This window comes from Halichoeres trimaculatus, unplaced genomic scaffold (genome assembly GCF_033239565.1).
Source record: "Halichoeres trimaculatus isolate MK-OKI-2021-1 unplaced genomic scaffold, fHalTri1.1 fHalTri1_scaffold_21, whole genome shotgun sequence".
In the NCBI taxonomy this organism is placed as follows: Eukaryota; Metazoa; Chordata; class Actinopteri; order Labriformes; family Labridae; genus Halichoeres; species Halichoeres trimaculatus.
Genome location: NW_027437199.1, coordinates 2234768 through 2257695, shown reverse-complemented (window position 1 = coordinate 2257695; position 22928 = coordinate 2234768). Strand labels below are relative to the sequence as shown.

Below are 22928 nucleotides of genomic sequence, written 5' to 3'. Positions count from 1 at the left end.
CGCCATGAACAAAGAAGAAGAAGACGCTGAATTTGAAAACACCGGGAAAACTTGTGTTCGCCGGCAGCTTCCCTGAACTCAGTGTGTCTTCGTGTTTTTACGGGCACAGGATTAAAACAGGAGCTCACTTTGACGAAAGTAAAAGGTTTTCTGGTAAGTTGTAGAAAATTTTCTCCGTTTCTTGAGTCAAACCGTCGGTTTTGTGACGAAGTTAGCGCCGCGGCAGCTAGCATAACTGTCTGTGAGTGCAGAGCCGCGCCAAAACACGACAGGCGTTCAAATACACGAACATTAACCGAGTACACGGTGTTTTTACTGTCTAATGTGAGCACAACATAAAAATAGTAGCCAGGGAATTCATTTTACTACATTTTGTACACTGAAAGTGCAATAACTGAAGACGTTTTCTGCTTAAAAGGCATCTAAAAAGGTATTTTGTGATGTTTGTTCCACTACAGTAGTGTCCACAAAAGTGATCATCCTCTTCTGAGTACTGGATTAATTTGTTCTCATGTAAATGATTTCTTAAAGGCAGATTTGTGCAACTTTTCATTAAGGATTTGAACTTAAAACATTATTCAAAATCTAAATATTGCTTCCAAGTAGACTCATTTGAAAATATAAAGGTGAAATTTGTTACCTTTTGGATCAGACATAAAATAGAACAAAACAAACTTAAATACGACGATTTAATAAAATATGGTACAATACAGGAGGAAACTATGCAGTATTATAGAGTGCAGATGTGTTAAAAATGTATTCTACTTTATTTTATTTTATTTTATTGATTTTATTCTGGTCTAGTATTTTTAAACTTATTGATTTTTATTGTTTTTATGTATTATTTGTTGTAAAGCTCTTTGGTTCACCCGTGGGTGGTTGTAAAGGGCTGTATAAATAAAGCACATTTAAATTTACATTTTTAAAAATCAAAGAGGAAGCAAAACGAGCATGAATGTATTTTTTTTTTTATATAAGAAATGACATTGTATAATTAAAGTATCTGAGCTGCTAACGGATAGAAATTACCTAAACAAAAATGTCAGAATTTCATCCAAAATATTCTTTTATTATTACATCCTTCTGAACTCAATTTTGTGATTTTGTGATCAACATTAATATTCTAAAATGGACTTCCTGTTGTTTAAAAATGCCTAATTATTATCTTTGAACTTCCTCATATAAAACAAAAGAGCTGTTTTACAGTTTTTCTCTTTGTAGGTGATGTGTAGATGACTTTAGTTCCAATTTTGTAGCAACAAGTCAGTAATCTACAGTTTTATGCCATGCTTTCCTTTTCTCAGGTTTTTAAGCAACAAAAATGTTTCACATAAACAATTTTATTATTGTTTATCATCATTATTTTATTGACATCTTTATTAGCTTCCCTTATTTTGATTTAACTGGGACCTGACTACTATTTTTTTTTCCACCTGATATGGCAGCATGTGTTGGCATAAAAATAATCAACCTTTAATCTTTAAACAAAGGAATAAAAAACAGTTTTTTGACACTTGTAAAAATAAAGGCTTCAAACAGAAAGCAGATTAGTAAATAAATTGTGGTTTAACAAAAGAAGTATCATCCTCATCCTATGTTTTGTCTTTGGGTTGTAGTATCAAAAATGTCCACCAGGCTGTGCTGTCTGATAAGGCATGAAGCATGTTTCAGTCTTCAGGACCAACCTGACAGTAAGTCAAACTTACCAGGAGTGTTTTCCAGCCAAACGTCACATTCAGCATGAGAAAGGGTTTAGTTTTGGTCAATTTAGCGTCTTTCTTCAGCTCAAACTTCAGATTTTTGGTGTAAAGATGTGGTTTCTCATATTAACGCAGAGCAAAAGTTATATTCATAATTTCCTCCAGAATACAGATAGAAACCAGGACACGAGCTGTGGTTTGCGGTTCGCATTTATTATCGTTTGTGTGTCCGAAGCGCCTGTGTGTGCATAAACGAGTGTGTGTGTGTGTGTGCATACATGTCCTGCAGGCCTTGTTTGTCTATTGTGTTTGTGCTTGTTATTGTTTACTCCTGAGGGGAGAGCCGAGCGATTGCATCTGAACACTGAAATTACAGCGATGCCAGACTCTGATAAACGCAGTCAGAGAGCAGCAGCCTCCTCGTCTCCCCCCGCGCTGCACATACCCCAAACTCAACATCACGTAGACGCGGGTGAGGAAGGGTGAGGGAGGAGGAGGAGGAGAGACTTTCTGCAGAGTCGAGGTCACAACTATGAGAGATGAGAGCAGATTGTCTGTTTGTTTCTGTCGTTTTAATGTTTGTTTTGTGGAAAAGCCAACGCAGGGTCTCGGTGAAAAGGAGAAAAAGGAAGCGGGGAGTCGGGTGAGGAGTCTTATCGCGCTAAGAGACGACTCAGAGGTTCATTCTGCTTTGAGACGGGACAGTGTGAAGTCTGAAGGTGTCTCTGCAGCTGTAATTCTCTCCTCTGTCTTTGTTCGGGAAATAAAAACAGTCAATTTTGCACAATAATACAGTTCATAAGCTCCTGTAAACTCTTCCTTTAGAAGTTGTCCAGGCTTTGGGTCAGGAAGTCGACCGTTCAGGCCGTGAAAGACAGGACATGAAGGCACAGTTTGGACCAAAATTTAAAGTTGAAGTCTGAGAAAGTCTGAGTTACTGAGTCAGTAAAAACAAACTTTACTTCACAAGTTCAACTTAAGTTATCAGTGTGCTGATTTCAGCCTTTTATCCTCACTTCTACAAGTTTAATATCCAAGAAAAAAATAAACTGTTGAGTCAAGTTTCAAACCTGAAGCAGGGCCAACTCATAATTCTCAAAATATCTAGAAAATCAAAGTCTGATGTCCCTACTTTTCCTGATTTTATCTTCCTCCTTCTTTAAAAGTGAAAGTTCAATAACTGCAGTTCCTTCAAGTGTCCACTGGGGGCTGTCTCAGAGAAAACTGTTCAAGCCAGAGTTAAAATGCCTGTACTAAAGCCTGGTGAGGTTCTTTTAAAGAGGTTTACGTCTCTTTACCTCAGTCATTTATTAGCGATGGCTGTACTGGAAGTAAATATTATATAATACACTCATTTCATTAAATTAAAAAACTTAGTTTGTTGTAGCGTCATCCCTTTGCCTGTCTTCAGCTCAACATTTGTTTAAGTCAGCATTTCTAGTAGGATTATGTAGAATTAAGTCTTTTTATTGTCATTGTCAATATGATAAATAAACAAAAAAATGTAAAAGTCCCTTCTCAAGCTGGCGTTAAAACACTCAAGGGGGGAAACTTTAAGGAAACTGAGCAATTCTGCCAACAAAGCGTATTTTAATAGACACAAATAATAAATGTTAAACAAATGAAACCCATGAATTCTCAAGAGACTGTGTCCAAATCCAAAAAAGTTTACTATTTAATCAAAATCAATGAACCTGGCGCGTAATGATAATCCGACTGAAATATTTGCTGAAACAAAGCCCCAAACACAGTCCTTTCTAACCCTAAATTATGTAACAATCCCAATCTAACGGAAAATACCCCGCTTGTCCTTTTCCAAGTCCTTTTGAATTGTCTTTTCCGCAGTTTTTTGGTCCACTTGCCCACAACAGAAGCCGCGGTAAATCCTCCAAACCCTAAAAGTTAACCCACACAGGGAAAAAAAAAAACAAAACCCCAAAAAACATGATCGATCAACCAAAAACACTGGTGTACCAGGAAAAATGCAAAAATAAAGATGATCTCACCACTCTTGAAACAAACTTAAAACCACAGAAACGTCTTTCCGTTCCGAGCGCACTCTTGGTCCGGGGAAGCAATAATCCGAGGGGATCCGTTGGGATGTTGGACCGGCACCAGTAACTACCCTTCAGGTCGTTTATTTTAAGTTTATTGCAACTTAGTCCGAACAGTTTATTACTTTTTCAGGCCCTTTCTACAGACACGCCTGTTTCATTGCCTGATCCCTCGCGATCTCCTCTCCGCCCCTTCTCTGACGCCACGTCCTCCTTTTATAAATTCTGTATTTTCTTTTCGTTTTAACCATAAACCAACTCAGGAAACATTACAACAGGTACTCCATCCTATATTACATTTTTCTAACAGGGATTTATTTTCATCATACTGAAAACGTCTCATTAGTTTCATTAATCGCACTTTCATTCATTTCATTCACGATAATATTTCCCTCATTTAATCAAATTTTTGTTTTTGGTGACACTGAGAAGATGTAATATGTCATCCACCATTTTTGGTGGATTTAAATCTCCAAACTTAGGAAAAAAAAATTGTTTTATTTCAAGTAAAACACATCTGTTGGAAAAAATATGATCAAAATGTATGCATAGAGTCCAGAAATGTCTTGTTTGTAAGTATTATGAGCTAAAATGAAGACTTAATTGCAATCCTATAGGGTACAGAGACAAGTCCATGTTTCCTTAACCTGTTGTCGGATTGATTTCACTTTTTACTAACTAATTTTTTGGCCCTTTTAATTGTAAAATTATATATTTTTTAGGGGACTTGGAAATGAGATCAATCGCTCACAGTGTTTTATATACTCTTGGGATTGTACGTGCACGTTTGTTTTCATTTTATCAGCCCACACAGACCTCTGCCACCTTTAGCAGATCACCTGTGAGCACTAAAAAACAGAGGGTGAAATGCTTTTCTTGAATTGCAGTTTGACCCTTGTTTCCTCAGTTTTAACACTTCAAACAATCCTGCGTCTCTTAGGAAAGTGTCCAAAAGTGAGGAACCTTTGGAGGAACTGGGAATATTTCATCCAGGAACCACAGTATTTGCTTCAAAAGTTCCTAGTGAAGGAAGAAGCTTAAGACACTGAACAGTTTGTTGATATCTGCATCTTTTGATCCAGAATGGGTGGATTGTGATTGTGCTTTGATGTGTAAAGGAAAAGAGTACCAGCAGAGAAGAAACTGTGTGCTTATGTCCAATAATATCACTGTTTTATTAAATTTCTGCAGTTTTCTGTGAGTGAAACATCATTAACATCCAAACGATGGACAGAAACTCAGAAAATGAGCCCTGATGACTCCAGGATTCAAACCAGCAGCAGGTTACGAGCCACTAACCGAACTATAACCACAGAGAGAAACACGCCACGCTCTCATTCTTCTGCCATGTTCACGATGAAACTGTGAAAGTAACGAGACGGTGATGTGAAAATTAAACGGCTCAAACATTTGCGCGCGACTGCCTGAAGAAAAAAGACCAAATGTGTGAGTGTGTGCATACATCTCTGCATTAGAGAGTGTGTGAGGGTGTAAGAGTGTGTGTGTGTGTGTGTGAGTGAAGACATCTGAACATTGTGTTCAGGGGCCCAGACGGCGCTCTGTATTAGCTTCACCTCGTTATCGTTATCGCCCTCCTCCATTGTGGCATGAAGGGCGGAAAATGATTAGAGGAACAGGTGACAATGGAGGCAGAGATTTCTGCCTTTACCCGGGGCACAAACCTCCGTCAGGTACAGCGGCGTTACACTCAGAAGAAAAGACGACGCACAAAAGAGCTCCTTTCTGACTTTAAAACACTCACGTCTTCTTCTCAGGAGCCAATTGACTTCCTCCATCCCTCCATCCGTCTGCATGCTAATCACAGGAGGAGACGAGGGCTTCAGAGGGACCACTTTATCATCCTCCTCCTCCTCACTCATACTTCTCTTCATCTTTTTTCACTCCTACCTGATTCCATCATCTTATCTTTGTATTTATTTATATTCCTTTGGATTCATGTTAAACCTTCATTGTATTTGTCTTAAATCCTACAGCTCACAGATTCTTCTTAATGACCTACGAAATCAAAACCATCAGAAAAACAGATTGCTAAAAATATTCAAATAAGTCAGGGAGACCAAAAGCCACAAAAATTAAAGAGCCACATCAAAAACGCACTTCCTCTCACACATAAACTAAATAACAAAATTTTCAAAGCGACATTTACTGCGTTTGTAAGCACCAAGGACAAATTTCTGTTTTTACTGCAGAAGACACAAAGTTCCATCAATTTAGTAAGCTATGTGCACATGAGTGATGTAGAGAAAAGAAACTGAAACTGAAGTATCAATCTCATCACCCAACTATTGATCAGTACTGACCCCAATGTTAGCATCAATATATCAATATTTTAGAATGATTGGCACATCACTACTCATAGCAATATAATATTTTTTTAATGAATGGACCAAAGAGCCGCATGTGGCTAGCGAGCCGCAGGTTGGCCACCCCTGAAATAAGTGATACATTATTTCAGGCTGTTAAATAAAGTAGAATAATTTATTTTTGTTTGTTAAAATTGCTTTCATAAGCAGGTGAGTATCAGTAAAGCAACAGGCGGTATCACTTTGTCCACAAGGGGCGCCAAAACCAACACAAAGTTTCCACATCAACTGCAAGGGTTCCCCCCACCTGATTTGGAAACTTGGGTCACATCAAACCTGCATTTAAGTATTTCTTAAAGTATTTAAAATCATTGGTTGAAAAAAGAAATTGATGACAGAGTTGAATTGTACATTACAGTACCTACACAGACCACTAGAGGGCCACAGTCCACACATTTGGAAAGCTCTGTGGTAGGGAACTCCTGGAACAACTGATTTAACCGTCTTACCCCTTTACATCCTTACGATTCTTTCTCTGTTTTCTTTTTTTTCCATTTTTCCATTAAAAATTAAATGATCTTGCCCAAACAGTAAAATTGAATAAAATAAAGAATTAAAAAAAGAAGCAAGAAGGTCAGATATTAACTCTTAAAGTCCAGTCAATCCAGTTACACTGACCCTTTTGGACACTGAAAACTATTAAAGCATTCTGACTTTTACGGATATATCTAGGGATAGCTACCCGGCTAGGTACTTTTATAGGTACCGACCGAATTCTAACAAAAGTACTGGGTACCAATTCATGTAAAGTCAAAAGGTACCATGTTCAGGTACCGGGCATCGGTACTGTCATCAATTCATCATGTCATCATTTCAAATGTGAAAGGTACCCATTCCTAGATATATCTATGATTTTTGTTTTTGTAATTTTCCAACTTTTTCAATAAAGGATTTGACAGTGGACTGAGCAGGAAACAGTGTGAGAGTAGAAAGTTAGCTAGCATCATGGGGAGTGTGACCTAACCACTTGGCCATACCAGCGCCCCCAAAAGGTAGGGTCTGCAGGATTTTCCTAAAAAAAAAATGGGAATGTCAACTTTTACAGGAATGTGTGTCAGTGTCTGTGTCTGCCTCAGCCCCCTCCTCTGCCTGGATGTTGATGTTTTGATTGTGTTGGGACGTTTCTGCGCAGAGAGTAAGTGTGATTACATCAGCCAATCACAGAGCGCCCAGTGCACAAGTGACTTTGTGTGTTGATTAGCGAGTGGAAGAAGCTAATCAGAGCAGCTACGATTAGCGGACGTAGCACGTAGGAAGAAAAACAACCAAAGTGAAACAAAACAGGGTGAAGCTTGGCTCGACTTTCTCTCGCTGTCAGGAACTTGGGATGAAGAGCGGCGCGAGTTAGCTTTCTGCTAACCAGGTATGTGTCAAATATCTGTGATTAGTTTGTGCTAACATGCTAAGTCAGGTGCACGGCTTTTGAAAATTCCTGCGGACCCTAACTTATAATCATTTTTAACCTCAAAGTTTAACTTAATAATGTTTTTTTATCTGATATCTTTTGTCTTATTTTTCGACAGTCATTGCAGGTGATTGTATCGTCTCTACGATGGCTTCTAGTGCAGAGACTTATGAACGTATAATGTCAAGGTTTGGCTGATGTGTTGGAAATCCTCCAGTCTTGGTTATTCCCACATCATCTCTGGTATTTTTTAATATTTTAGCTTTGTTTTGTCTTATTTATAATTTTTTTCTTTTCTTGTTTGTCTTGATTAATCGTGCACCAGAGTTTCCCATCTTACTGTAGAGCATTTACTTCCTCTTCAGGTGGGCTGGACAGACGTTCACGGATGCAAACAGACTCCTCCACCCCTCTGTGGTAATAACAGGAGGGGAGATGAGAGCTCAGACCTCCTCCTCCTCTTCTCCTTCCTCCTCTTCTTCTCCTTTTTCTGATCAGAGGCAAAAAAGAGGAGAAGATAGGGACCAAAGGAGGGAAGACAGGAAGCGAGGCCGAGGCTGTTTCCCACGGCGTCGGCTGGACTCTGATGTAGTAACGCTGGAGCATTATCTCATTCACCCCCCTCCTTCTTTTCTTATCTCAATGCTTCCTCTTTTTTCCTCCCCCCTCCCCCTCCCCCATCCTCGCACAAAGCTATCTGCTCCGTGGACTTTTCTGACTATTTATGTCGGACAAGGTCAGGATCGTTTAAACCGCTCTGCCTCTCTCAGCCCCCGCAGATGAGATAGCGCGGGAAGGGAGGGAGAAACGATCGATTCCCGCCGCCACGCAGATTTATTCCTCCCTCCTCCCTCCCTCGTCCTCCCTCGGTCTTCCTCCTCTTCTCTCTCAGTCGCCCATTTGGGCTTTAAACCGACTCAGGAGGGAGGGAGGGTCACCGTCTCTGCCTCCTCCAGCAGCCTCATCAGTCTCTTTAACACCCGTGGCGTTTAAAATACAGCAGCAGCTCTTAAACTGGCCACTTTTCTCCTGGTCCAAATGAGGGCCCAGTGCCCATCAATCTGTTCAGCGCTGGTTTCAGGAGGAGTGAGGCCTTCAGGGGGAGGAAGAGGAAGAGATTCAGACAGGGGAGGCATTGGTTCGGATCAGTCACAGGAGAGTTTCACCGTTGGAGAAGGAAACTTGGTCAAACTTGGAGGATTTTCCTGAAGAGGGCTAACTGATCAGAAGAAAAGAGTTTCAAAAATGACAATAAGACGTTGATATTACTATTATATAAAAATTAACAGATAGCAGCAGAAATGGGACCAAAAGAAGCTGAAAAGCAACCTCAGGTGTCAGCAATTGACTGCATATTAAGTTGGACAACACCTCTCTACCTCCTCTATAAAAAGTAACACCCAAATACAACAAACCACAGAAAAATCTAAGAAGAAACCCAGATATCAGAAACCAGATTTAGTCACAAGGAAGAAGATTGCCCAAATTAATCATTTAATCAATGAATTTCTACCTTTATATCCACAAAAATCCACCAATGACTTAAAGAGGGGGTGTTTTGCTGTTTGACACACAACAGCTCAAGAAACTCACGTGTTTAAGTAAATCCTTATTTTGTCTAAAATACATCATTTTAGCTGCTCTCTAAAGGAACCCCACTCCACAAGCCCCCTTCACTCTGATTGGCCGGTTCTCTCTAAGGCTTGTGGGTGGTGTAACTATGTGAAGACCTTAATGTTTGAGGATTCAGGGATTTCTGCAACATTTGAATCTGCACGTTTCATAAGACCATCCTGTATTGTTTATGTCCATATTTAAAATATAGGACATCTGGATACCCCCTCTTTAAAATTGACAAACCCCTTGTGCTCTGCTTAAGTTGTCTACGATCCAGATTATTGTATAAGAGTTGAACCAAGGGCGGCGTTATGGGTGAGCCAAGAGGTCCCAGGCCCACCCTAAAATTTTCTTATAATTTTTATATATATATATATATATATTTTTAAATTGTTTTAAAATGAAAGAAAAGAAAAGAAAAAAGTAAAATAAAATTGAAATAAAAAAATTATTTAATATTTGTAGAATTTTGTCAATTCATGTTTGTTTTGTTAGTGTTTAAAAAGAAACAAAAGTAGAAGAAAAAATTAAAATAAAATTGAAATAAAAAAAATAATTTTTGTAGAATTTTGTCACATCATGTTTGTTTTGTTAGTTTTTAAAAAGAAAAAGAAAGTACAATAAAATTGAAAAAAAAAATTATTATTGAATTTTTGTAAAATTTTGTCACTTCATGTTTGTTTTGTTAGTGTTAAAAAGAAACGAAGAAAAAAATTGAAGTGAAAAAATTTATTTGATTTTTGTGATATTTTGTCACTTCCGTTTTTTTTTGTTAGTGTTAAATGCTTGGTCTTTGTAAAATGGGCCATGTTTTTCAGCCTGTTGGAAAATAAAAAATTGAGTTATGAAACATTCAGCTTTATGTGTGCAGGATCAGTACATGTTTTTTGGAATGACTTTAGATTTTATTTTGTTTAATAATAAACAAAAATGCCGTTGCGGTGAAGCCTACTGGTGCGTTAGAGCGCCACTCTTTGGTCAGTACCATGGAGAGCAATTGCAGGTAGATCAGTCTAATGCACCAAAGGGTTACAAAAATGCAGTTAAAGGTGAAAAAAGCAACCAAAGCCGCTTCAAAACCCCACATGGTTACTGTAGTTTATTTTAAGATGTCTTTGTTAAATTAAATTAAATTAAATGAATGATCAACAAACTTTTGTAAGACCATCCCAAAACTGAAATCCTGGCTCCGCCCCTGTTTTAAATCTTTCTTTCTTATGTGTAAATATTTGACTGTGGGCGTGCTGCTGCCATCTAGTGGTGAGAAGCTGAAACATCTCTCATGAAGTCTGTAACTCCAGGATTATAAGATACAGATGTGACAGTGAAGACATCTGTATTTAATGTAAATGTAAAGTGTCGATAATTATTTATGAATTCCTCGTCGCTCTTCGCTCTGATGGTCTGAGATTCGACGGTTTTAGGAATTGATGAATGGAGAAAACGCTAAAGATTCTGACAGTGACGAGGCAGAAAAAGCGCTGATTCATGCTAACCTGCCCAACTTAAGCATCAGATTCAGGACACAAAGAGAGTTTATCAAAGCGTCGTACGAAGTGGCATGTTGTTGGTTTGGTTTGAAAGAATACTCACACAACTCTTCCTCTTTGTGCGTGTGTGTGTGTGTGAGGTGTGTGTTTGAGGTGTGCTGTCACTCATGTCTCTGGTTTCAGTGTTTTAGCTCTATGATAGATGACTCAGCCCAACCTCAGAGCCGCGAGCCGGAGCTGCCCGACAGCATGTCACTGCCAGTTTCCGCCAACCCAGTGTGTGTTTTTGGATATGAGGATGTGTGTGATCCTGTGTGTGTGTGTCTGGCCAGTTCCGACCCCCTACTGCAACAGGATAGGTGGGTAGACACAGCCTGGCAGTGTGTGTGTGTGTGGCTTGAAGTGCCTGAGGTCCGTGTCCTGCTGAGTGTGTCGGCCCCGGCCCTTTCCTGTCCAGACCACACGTCTAACCAAAACCCAATGTGTGTTTACACGTCTGTGTGTGGATTCATACGCGTGTGTGTGTCCAGGATAAACAGTCATACACACTGCTGTTCAGTTTCATTGTGTCCTGATCACTTATCTGATCTTTCAAGTGTCAAAAATTTGTTTGACTCCTGGAATCTTTTGTTTCCTACTCCTAAAGTCGAATGAAACCCAAGTTTGTGAATCCTGAAGAAAGATCAGCTTACCCATCGACGGCTTTTCTGATTAACCTGTCACCTGTTTCGTAGAAAAAGCACAAGTGACACCTCTAACTTGTCGTGTTGTCCGACCAGTAGCTCAAGAAGAGGAAGGCCGGTCGTTATTTCGTGCCACGTCACGAAGCAAACTGTAAAGTAGCTTTTTTTAACTTGTGTATCTATTGCTCTGCTTTTGCTCCACTTTACGGCTTGAGGTGGACGGAGGGTCACAATCACAAAACGGACTTCTATCAATAATAGACGGTGAAAGAGCTTGAATACCTGGGAACGGTGGTGATCATCTGACTTTTGACCCAAACATCAGTGAAGTTTGTGCAAAGGCACATCAGTGGAAGTTGACCCGGTCTTCTTCTTTATTTTTTATTTTTTATTTTTATTTTTTTTATTGAAGTTTCTTTTTTATTTAAGACAGACACCAGCAATTGAGAAAAGAAATCAATCATTTAGAGGCTATATGTTGCTGAGCCTGCTTGTCTGTCATCAATCCCCCCCATGCATCCATGATGCCCTGTATAAATTTATGTCAAAAAGAGACTTTACTGGACCAGTGCCTTGTTGGTGTTAGAGTATTAAATATAATAATAACAATAACATATGATGATATGTCTTAAGATGTCTTAATACACTCAATGTCTTCAAGACACAAAAACCTGTCTAGGTGCACCCCATCTCATGTCTTAAGACATGAGTGGTACCGAATTAGGTACTTTTATAGGTACCGACCGAATTCTGTCCAAAGTACCCGGTACCGATTCATGTAAAATCAAAAGGTACCATGTTTAGGAACCTAAATGCATCCTTGTGACTGTGAGGGAGTGGAAGAGTAGGAGATTTTCCATACTGGACATGAACACAGCATTACAGGGTTTTATTTTGAAGAATAAAAATGTTAAATTAAATGGAATTTACATTTTATTATTAAACAAACTGAATCTATTCCACCCACACATACAAAAGTACTGAAAATTGGCACTGTTCAGCACTAATATCGATTGCCAGGTACCGGGAATCGATACCGTATCGTTTCAAATGTGAAAGGTACCCATCCCTAGTGGCGTCTTTAAATTTTTGTTTTCAGATGTCTTAAGACGTCCTGATGTACAAAAATGTCCTGAGACACTTTGATGGCTGGGTATGTAGACACCAGGACTACAAGAAAACACAAGAATTTTCAAAGTTGACCACATCTTTATTAATATCTTGTATCTTGTCTCCTGCGCACACTGCATGAATAGGACATGGGAAATGGCTGTTAAACCTGTTGTGGACAGTCTACACCAGGGGTCACCAACATGGTCCCACAAGAACCACTTCAGGTGCCCCCAAGGCATGCTCCAGAAATCAGCACAGGTCACAACAAAGCTCTTTTTAGAAATTTAAACATGTTTTCTACCGCTGTTGTTGTGTAAATCATTAATTATAACTCACACAGTATTGTTACCACTACTATTATTATTGTTAATTAAAGTTCATAACAGACAAGTAGTCATTTCCTCTGAGGTAGCCCTCAGCCTCAAAAAGGTCGATAAACACATTGATAACTTAAAAATTTGTGACACAAAAGCCTTTGAACAACTGTGAAAACGATTGACTTCCTGGTTTTGAGGATTTCCGTGGTAAACAGTGACTCCGTCATTCGTTTTTAAAAAATACTTTTGTCCACACGCACCGGATCAACCCACCAATAAGTGTTTCTCAGTTCTAAAAAACCTATGCCAGCCAATCAGAGTGAAGTTATAGCTGTGACTTTTGAGAACCAAAAACTCTATTTTCCCTGGCGTCTACTTTGGCGTTTTTAAAAAACATTGTTCTTTGTGACGTAACACTGCTATTTGATGCAGATGACAGGCGTAAACGTATAAAACACGCCGTTTCTACCGTTTTCTGGGGAGAAATTCTGCACGTGGAGCCAAAAAATTCAGCACAAAAAAAATCAATTATCAGGATTAATTTTGTATTATTTTACTTATTTTGGTTAAGTTTTTCTCAGTAGACCTCCTTTCTCAATCAATTTTCATCTTATAATTTTAAACTTTTTAATTGTTCAACATCCTTAACGTGCTCAAAAATGGAAATCTGATCAGGGTCAAAGGTTTAATCTGATGACGAGATTCATAACAGTTAGTTAATGGACGTCTCAGCAGTGATTAATCAAATCAGAGCGTAGAGATGACGTAGCAATAAAACTGACAGATTCATGTAAACAATCTGTCTTGTTTGTTTGAATCAGTTTTTGTATGAACTGTTGGTGAATTTTCTTTAACATTTAATTATTACATTCTTTGGTTTATCTGCTCGCACTTTGTTGTGATTTCTCTTAAAATACGTCCTCAGATTTCTCCGCTGATACCCGACAAACTCGCGGCACCTAGAGGAGAAAGAAAAATAAGTAGTCAAATCCCGCTGCCCCCCTCCTCCTCCTCCTCTTCCTCCCTATTCTTCCTCGCGCTCTCCAGCTCTGCCAGCAGACAGTGTGTTTCTCAGCGTAGTGGAGATTATAGCCGGGAATGACAAGCACGCCGTCTGATACCATATCCGCTCTGAATTACAGATCAGCCCTTTTTAAATGATATTTTAAATACTTGCTGCAGGCTGCGAGTTTTCACAGGGTCTTATTTCATTGTTATTATACTAGTACCATATTTTTGTTAGAAAATCAGTGTTGGCGCTTATTTAAATGAGGGAGAGTGGAAGCCGATATACACTCCAGTGTGTTATTTTACTGTGCCACTTTGGAAAATCCCTCAATACACCCCCCTCCTCTTTCTTTCTTTCGCCGCTGCTTTTCTCTCCTCACACACACACACACACTCCTTTCTTTTTTTACTGTGTTCTTGGTTGGAATTAAAAGGGAGCACTGTGAAAAGGACAAAAGAGAAAGGACAAATTGTAATTAGTTTGATTTTGTGTGTGTGTGTGTGCTTAGCTGTGAGGTTGGTGGAGCCCATTAAGGGTTAGATTCCCACACAGAAAGACGGCGCCGGCTTTGATTACCTCTCTCATGTGTTTGGTGGGCGGTTGAGTCAAAAAACGTGCGTGGATTTGACTTCACCGTCGCTTATTTTGATCATTGAATTAATAGCAAAATTGTCCCTTTTGTTTCTCTCTTTTCTAGAGGAGGTGTAGTACCGGCTGTGGCGTGCTGGGTGGCGCTGTTGCCCCAGCCATGCCCTCCTCCCTTTGGATAAAAAAGGTCCCTCGGTTTCAGTCGGAGGCTCTGAGCTCTTTGTGCTTTGGCGTTTCATGATGGGATTCTCTGGAGAGCAGAGGATGGAGAACGACACTCCTTCCCCCTCTAACCCTCTTCCTCTCCTCCTCTCCTCCTCTCCTCCTCTCCCTCGCGCGCCGCTGGAATACACCCTAACCTTGACATATTGAGAATGAAAACGACGGTTCCACATCCCGTGCTCGCTTGTTGACAGCGTTAACTCTCTATTCATGTGTGTTTTGATAGCTGGAAATGAACCATATTAGACTGTTATGAGAAATTATGTTAAGTGAGTCTACAAAACATGCATCGGCCTTACGTTAGTGTGTGAGTGTGTGTGAGTGTGTGTGTGTGTAGCGTATGTCTATGTAACCAAACTCCCACACTCAGATGAACGTACACGGGTCTAATTGGGCTCCTTGTTTGTTTATTTGGTCTGAGACAAAAGTATGTAAATTAGACCCCAGAGGCACAAATTTCGCCTGCGGGGCTAAACCAACAATCTGAACCCTCCCTGCTACTGTCTCACCCTCCTGACCCCCGTCTCACCCTTTTATTATTCGACTTACCCTCCTAAATGTCGTATTAATACACGGACGCCCCCTTTAACTGCTGTTCCACCGCTTTTATCACCAACTCAAAATCAAACCACATTTGACTTTGATGTGACTATAGACCTAAGACAGCTAAGTAAACAAAACTGGCAATTTTAGGGTGTGTCCGTATTGCAGGACACCAAACCTTAAGAGAGCTAGTATGATGAGGTCATCACTTAAAAATCCCTTAACACATTCATGACATGTTATTATAATGTCAGGGCCTCAAACACAAAGGTCTGCTCACAGCTCTTGCCTCTGGCCAATCAAAAGAAAGGGGGGTTGTCTTAAAGAGACGGCAGCTAAAAAGAGGCTGAAATACGTTTTTTTCTAAAACACCAGGGAAAGAAAAGGCTGTAAATTATGGAAAACTACTACAGATGCGCCAAAGAGACAATAAAGAGACAAAAAAAATAAAAATAAAACACAAAACAGCTGAATACCCCCCTCTTTAATGTTTACACTTGTAATAAATATATTTTAGCAATGGTTTCAAGTTTCCATATCTTTTTAATCCAGATAAAGTATTATATATTTATGAAACTAACTCATTAACAGCCTGAATACTCTGAAAAGAAAGTTAAAAAGGTTTTTCAACTAAACTCAAAAACACAACATCCCCCGGCCTTTAAAGTGGGGTCATACAAAAGCCTGAAGTGATGCTGAATCCAAGCTCCTACTCCTTCCATATCCTCATTACAGACATTATTTCAGTATCCTGGTGATAAAACCTTCAGAGGTTTGATCTTTTATCAATTCAATAATCAGAAAAAAACCCCAAAAGTCATAATATAATGAACCGGGTGTGATTTTTAATAGTTATTTCCAGGCTGAGTTTTAAGTCGAGTAGTTCAGGGAACGTGGAAAATCACCGTGTTTAACACTGACACACAGTCCTGCACTAATGGTGCTCACTTCCCTCTCGTTTGTTTGTTTATAAGAGTCTGTGTGTGTGTGTGTGTGTGTGTGTATGAGAGAGAGATACATTCCTTTACTGCATTAAGTTCTGCTTCATTTGTTGACTGGTTTCACTTAAAAGTCTTGTCTTATAATGAGGAAATAAGTTTATACAGGTTTGTTGCAAAACTCGAGGCAGAGCCAGTATATGTGTGATTGATTTAGTTAAGGTCTACGACTCAAAAAGATTACAGGTGGGCTCCTTCTGATGATCTTGATGAGTGTAACAAACCTCTTAAGCTAGACACTAAACCTGCATGAGAAGTGTTAACTGCAGTTCCTGAAATGGCCACTGGAGGCTGGCACCAAAAGCTAGTCAAGCCCCATAGAGCCTAATGTTAAAATGCCCCACATTAGAGCAGGGTTAAACATATTTACAGCATGGTAAGGACACCGTTTTAGTTTAATTTTTTCCACAACCCCAAAAACTAGAAGGGCTAGCGATTTTAATTTGTGTCACAAAATGAAATATTCAAACAAATATGTGTCTGTTTCTCTACAATCGTAGAGCTGTTCATGGAGATGTTATTTAACAAAGATTTGAGTCTATTCTAAGCAGACCACCTCTCCCCATGCCTCTGATTTTCCTGTCATCACACAATTCAAATTTTTCTTTTCCTCCATCTCTCCGCTCCCGTCCTCTCACCTCATCAACTCCTGCTCCGAGCTTTCATTTCCCTCCTCCCTCATCCCGTCCTTTTACCTGCTTTTCTCTCCTTCTCCTCTGTAGATAAAGGATGACTGCATGCATAAACATGTTTACACACAGAAACGGAAACATGCATGAAAGCGATTAAAAGCAGAGATGTGTACTGTACATGAACTGATACTCGGGTTGAACCAGCACATGCATAGCGCCGCATGTTTCCACTGAAGCTATGGATCGCCTCAGGGCCTGAAGTGAAAACCCATTAAATCGGACATTTTTCCCTTTCAACTGCGTACTGTCACAGTTTGGGGAGGACTGGACGAGAAGAATTAAACCTTTGTTTTCTTTTTTTTTTGGGTTGGAGGTTCCGAATGTTCTAATCAAGACCATGGGGACATCTCTTGTGATGTATGAATGCACTTAAAGAGGGGGTACAGTGTTTTTTAAAGTCTTTGTTTTGTTCCTTTGGTGCCCCCATAGCAGCTGTACATGTTTTCCAGCTGATGTCCTCACACAAATGTTTAAGAAAACCCTTATTTTAGGCTCTGTCGGTTTGATTTAGCCGCTGTCTCTTTAAGGAACCCCCTTCCCTCAGATTGGCCAGGCCAACCCTTTACACCGTCAGGGGGCGGAGCTACAGGCAGACCTTGGTGGTTGAGGCCCGCTTGTCCAATGTGTCATGATCAAGTCAGTGGATCCCAATATAATGATCTCATCATTGACACAATTCTAGTGAAGATTTTGTGTTTTATTTTCAGAATGTAAAGACAGATTCAGAGATTTTTGCAACAAATGTAGCAGGTTGAACATCCAGTATTCCTACTTTGTATTGGATATATACACTGCAGATAACACACTGCTAGCAAACGTTAAGGACCACAAAGAGGGAACGCTCAAATTAGTATTCTTGGTGACAGATAATTGAAACAGAGGTTATTGATGATTGATTTTTTAATCATCAATAGGTTATTAAGTTAAGTAATAATTAAATTAAGAAAAAAAAAATCAAAATTTATTAAATTTCTTTTTAGAAAAAAATATATGAAAAAAATTGACATTTCGTTTTATTTTGCATTTTTTCTTATTTTTGCAAATATTTTTAAAAAATTGAACATTTTCGAAAATGGAATTTTTTTGAAATTTTATAATTTTTTAAAAATATTTGTAAATTTATTTAAATAAAACACTTTGACAATGCATGCACAAATGTATAAATTAAAAAAAGAATCTCATTAAGATTATTATTCACTAGATTCTTTCTACACAATTATTAATATGTTATTAAATTCAAGCAAAATTTACATTCTAAAAAAATAATAAACAAAATTTTTTACATTTTAAAAAAATACAGAAAAAAAAATGACATTTCAATTTTTCTGATCTTTTTTTTCTTATTTTTTTTTGGACATTTATTTATTTATTTTGGAAAAATTTGCAAATGTTTTTTAATGGAAATGTATTGAAATTCTTGTTTTTTTTAATATTTGCAAATTTATTCAAATAAAAAGTGACAACATTACATGCACAAATTTATAAATTAAAAAAAAATTTATTCAGATAATTTTTCACTAGATTTTAACTATGTAGAATTTAATATACTAAATAGTCATAACTTTGAAGATAACATAGATTTTGTGGCTCCAAAGTGACTAACCCAGGTGAGGTTACAGACTCCTGCACTAGTTGATAAAAAGATGTCAGTTTTGGTGATAAACAAAATAAAAAACCTTAATCTTCACATAAATTAAGCTAATTTGAAAATAATCTTGAATAAACTGTAACAATAGCCAGAGCAAACTACCTTGTTTAAGAGTATTTTCATCTAAAAAAAGCTTAATTTTTGATACGTGATAATTACATGTTAGCATGCTTTTCTTCCAGCTTGTTGAACACAACACTGATACAGAAATATGGCCCTGGCAGTAAAGGATTAGACAAAACCACAACAATTCAGACAATCAGATAAAAACTCACATTTGGAGGATCTGACCTGTAGCTCAGATTTGAAGCTTTCCTCTGAGATTTGTTTCTTAAAACAAACACTGGCGTTAAAGTCGTCTTACAGTAAAGTGTTTTAGGAAGGTAAATATTCAAACCCTGCTGCCGTGGGTTCCCACAGTCATTCACCTTTTTCCCACCGCCTCAGAGTGTGAAGTCCAAATGAAACAGAAAATATTCATGGCTCCTCTCTGTGGGCATAAAGACCTGGACCTCCTGCCCTGGCCATTCAATTAGCCTCAGTGTCCAGCGTGTGTGTGTGTGAGTGTGTGTGTGTTTCTGTGTGTGAGTGTGAGCACAAACTATTGCCCTGTCTGAGCAGCCAACCTCAACTAAGGGCCAGGCTCAAACAGCGGCTTAAAGCTAACCAGGTCACAGCTGATGGTGTGAGAACCGGGGCTGTGCACGCCGCAGAGTGTGTTTTGGTGTGTGTGTGTGTGTGTGAGAGGACGAGACTAAGAGCTAAAATAGCTCTCCTAACTCCGTCTATATGTCAGAGTGTATTCCAAAAATAAAACCAGCTACCTGACAGTTTTCCCATGATGTCACTCACGCTGCGGCGGCTTGAACCGTGTGTTAAAACTCCTCTCCATGTGCGTGTGTGTGAGTGTGTGTGTTTAGTTTACTTCTGCCTGTTTTCTTTGCAGCTGGCAGCGGCCTGCCTACGTGCCAGGCTCTGCCAGGGCTGCCATGTCTTTCAGCGGCGAACAACAACTCTGTCAAAGCAGTCAGGCTTCAGCGGCTTTCTGCTGAAGTTGTTGAGTAATCAGAGGCGGACTCTGTGGAAACACGGCGTCCTCCTGCTGACATATGAAAGCTCGTTGTGTCTCTTTAAGCGCAGGCAGCACCGCAGGGTTAATAGTGCGTCCACATGGAGCGGTAGCTTGTTTATTTTTGGCGACAGCTGTGGAAACCAGGCTTGTTTAATTGGTTTTAGTTTACAATGTATAGAGTTACAGATAATGTTGCTGCTCGGGGGGAGCCTGAAGCGTTTGTTGTAACAGGTAACATGACACCTTCAGGTGTTGTTTATTCAGAAAGGTGAATTAAAGGCCCTGGAGGTTTTACTTTTATATATTTAAATTTTCATTATCAGTGATTTATAATGGGACCATCAATGTCAAAATTGGCTATTTCCTAATACTGTTTTCTCAGTGTGTGTGGTTATGAATCCCTTCAGCTCCCACGGCACATAATCCGACAGTCCCTTTGACAATGCTACGCTGGCCAGCTACGTAAAGCCACGAAGATAAAGCCCCGTTTCCACCAAGGGTCCGGTTTGGATCAGTACGATTTGGTACGAGTTGGATCAGTTAAGCTGTTTCCACAGCTAACCATGCCCCCTTGTGGTAGGCAGCTTCAACCGGACGTCATTAGCTGCGTCAGTTACGTAATAGTAGGGATGGGAATTGAAAAGCAATTCCTGTTGAGAATGGATAAGAATTTTTCAATCCATCGATATCGTTAGCCTTTGTGCTTAACGATTCCCTTATCATTCTTTAGACTATGCAGAGCTGCAGAACCTTACTTACACTAGTCTGCCCCTGCTATCTTAGCTTAGATACTTAGATTACTGTAGAACTGAACTCACAAAGAAATGTACATTACTCTCTCACAGGAGATTCTTTTTCACTACAGTCAACATGTTATAAATCTCCAATAAACAAAATGGCACTAGCTTGATGCTAGCATATATGGAAAACTGATATGCTAGCGGTTTACATACATCGGTATAACTTTGGCTTCAGAATAGAATTTCAACTTTTAGCACAGACATCACAGTTACTCTTTGTAAGAAATACTGAAAACTCCAATTGTCAAATACAGGTGCAGGCTCATGGTTGGCTTCATAACTACGGCAAGGTTCCAAACAACTTAAAATAATGCTTTAACCACTTCGAGACGCTAGATGGCCTACTTCAGTCAATAACATATCACAAAACACTACATTGACATCCCATGACAAACAATTTTTACCTATTTCTGTATATTTACGTCCAGATCCAGTGACCAATTACATATTTATTCACTTACAAACTCAATGAACTGTTGTTGACATAGAAAACCTGTAAAGCTACTTTTTTTTAAAGAGAAAATTCACAAGAGGAATTGATAAAGAATTAGATCAATAAGCAGAATTGATAAGAGCATTGGTATTGATAAAATCTTATCAATACCCATCCCAACGTAATAGAATGACGCCACAGCAGCGCAACACAGTGTACCTTGCTAATAAAACCAAAGAAGAAGAAAAACAAAACGTAAACAAAGGGCAACAACAGAAGACATCCAGCGATTTGTCTTCTTTGTGATCGGCACGGACTGCAGTGTTGTAGCGCCACCTTCTGGGACTGGATTAGTTTAGTCTGGCACCCAACAAAAGGGTCCCAGAAAGTGGGACGGTACATCTTAGTTATTTGGAGATCCTTGCCAAGATTAGTTGGAGGAAATGCCACAAAATGCGTGCCGTACCGAGACGAACCAAACTGAACCGCTTGGTGTAAACAAGGCTTAAGTGAGAGCCAAGTTTTTATGACGAAATAACATCTTTAGTTTGGGAAACTCTACTGATTCTGGCCACAGGTGTCACTGCAATCCACCCCAAACTGATCGCACACACTTGTTGTAGTTTCACTTGACCTCCTTCTTTAACACTTCTATAAAAACAATAATGTGAAAGTTCACAGTGTGACTCCTCCACTTGTCATCTTTGCCTCGGGCGTTACTCCGCCTCACTTCCTTGGAACAACCTGTTGCCCAAACAAAGAATGGGAATTTTCTTCCTTTGAATTTCTGATGAGGAAGTTTAAGACACATAAATGTAAAACCCCTGTTTAGTCATTCTTACACCACCCTTGGCGTGGCTTCATTATTTCCAGAGAACTTCATATAGTTTCCCTGATCAGAGATCTCATAAACTTCAGTTGTTCAAGCAGGAAATCTTATTTTAAAAAGAAGAAACCTCACACTGTTACTGAAATGCCCCGATGTGAGCTGGAACTTCAACAAACCTTCCTCTTCCTTCCTGACAGGCGTTTCCCACCATCAGAGACCGCCGTATAGTGTGTGTTTCTATAGTCTGCCATTCCCAAAGTTGGCGGAGTGTGAAGACATATAATTGCTTCATGAAACCTAACTAGGTGATATGAATAATCTGTCAGAGGAAGAGGCGACCCGGCCTCCTTGCCAATCACGGAGGTGTCCCGGAGTAGCGGAGCGTGGCCAAAACCATACCTGTCCATCCGGAAAAAAAACATATCTGTCCCTCAGCTTCACCCTGCTCCCCCAAACGGCTGTTATCAGACCAAACTGCTGAGTGTGTGAGTGAGTGTGTGTGTGTGTGTGTGTGGAGACTGTCTATATGCCACCATGATCAACTCCAACATCAGATAGAGGAGTAGCCACTGATTGGTGTGTTTGTAAGAGTGTGTGTGTATTTGGCTTTTCTTCACAGCGATACAGAATTTGGGACAAGAGAAAAGCTGAAAGGAAACAGTTTTGATGAATACATCGATAAAACTGGATCAGTCAGAGCTTTTTACACATTTTTCAATTCATAAAAAAATGACTTTAGTCTTTTATTTATTCATTTATTTATTTTAATTGACTTATTAATCTTGGAATTGTTTAAGCTTATGAGCATTTGGATGATCCAGACCCATGGACTAATACTGGAACAAAAAAATAAAATAACAAAAATAATAACAATAAAAAAAATTGAATGATAATAATAACAAATAGTTCTGCTGACATGACTAGGTATAAAGAAAAAAAAATCTTTCTTTTTTAAAAAATAAATTATATTGACATTAAGACCTAAAAAAAAAAAAAATTCAGGTGAAAATGCCCATTCCTCCATTATTTCATCCCATTTTTAAATAAACTCCATCACTTCTGCACTTTATACACTAAAATGTAACACTAAGAGCTGAAAATAAAATTAATTTTAATACAATAAAACAGAAAGACCCCATTTCCTTCAATCTCAACCCTTTCAAAATAAAAGACTCATTAAGATCTAGAGCTGAACAGCAGAAAAACAAAATTTTAAACTTAACAAGAAGCTAAGAAAAACAAACTGGACATCTTAAATCATGTTAATAATCCAAAAAAAAACCAACTAGCATAACATAAAAATGGTGTAAATTATAAACTAAAAAAAATAT

The 22928-nt window shown here is 38.9% G+C and overlaps 1 long non-coding RNA gene across 1 annotated transcript in view; it reads left to right on the top strand.

The window, feature by feature from the left end:
- The first annotated feature begins 12 nt into the window (after window positions 1–12).
- Window positions 13–22928, top strand: part of LOC141810470 (uncharacterized) — a 50810-nt gene continuing 27894 nt past the window's right edge. The window contains exons 1-2 of the long non-coding RNA XR_012600109.1: window positions 13–153; window positions 1617–1691. This is a non-coding gene — a long non-coding RNA (uncharacterized LOC141810470). The remainder of the gene's footprint in view (window positions 154–1616; window positions 1692–22928) is intronic.